The 380-nt window shown below is 71.1% G+C and overlaps 1 non-coding gene across 1 annotated transcript; it reads right to left on the reverse strand.

The window, feature by feature from the left end:
- Positions 1-222: 222 nt before the first annotated feature.
- LOC119523862 lies at positions 223-341 on the reverse strand. The gene has a single exon (XR_005214672.1). It is a non-coding gene; the product is annotated as a 5S ribosomal RNA (ribosomal RNA).
- Between the last annotated feature and the right edge of the window lie 39 nt (positions 342-380).

Raw genomic sequence — 380 nt, forward strand, 5'->3', positions numbered from 1 at the left:
CCTGGGTTTCTGCGGGGCGGCGGCCACGGACCTGGCTGGGCCGGGCCACAACGCACCCCTCTGCCCGCGCCGCGCACGTCCCAGGCCCGGGTGGTGGGGGCTCGCGGCTGGTGCAGAGGCAGGGGTTAGGGGAGCCAGGCGTGCCCTAGGGGGAGCCGCCGGCGGCCAGGGCCAAAAGAACAAGCGGGGGGGGAGGCAGGGAGACGGGAGGCGCCTGGCAAAAGCCTACAGCACCCGGTATTCCCAGGCGGTCTCCCATCCAAGTACTAACCAGGCCCGACCCTGCTTAGCTTCCGAGATCAGACGAGATCGGGCGCGTTCAGGGTGGTATGGCCGTAGACCCTGGCGGCTGCCGCCCGCAGCCCCAAGAGCCTACGTTG

This window comes from Choloepus didactylus, chromosome X, assembly GCF_015220235.1.
Source record: "Choloepus didactylus isolate mChoDid1 chromosome X, mChoDid1.pri, whole genome shotgun sequence".
Classification (NCBI taxonomy): domain Eukaryota; kingdom Metazoa; phylum Chordata; class Mammalia; order Pilosa; family Megalonychidae; genus Choloepus; species Choloepus didactylus.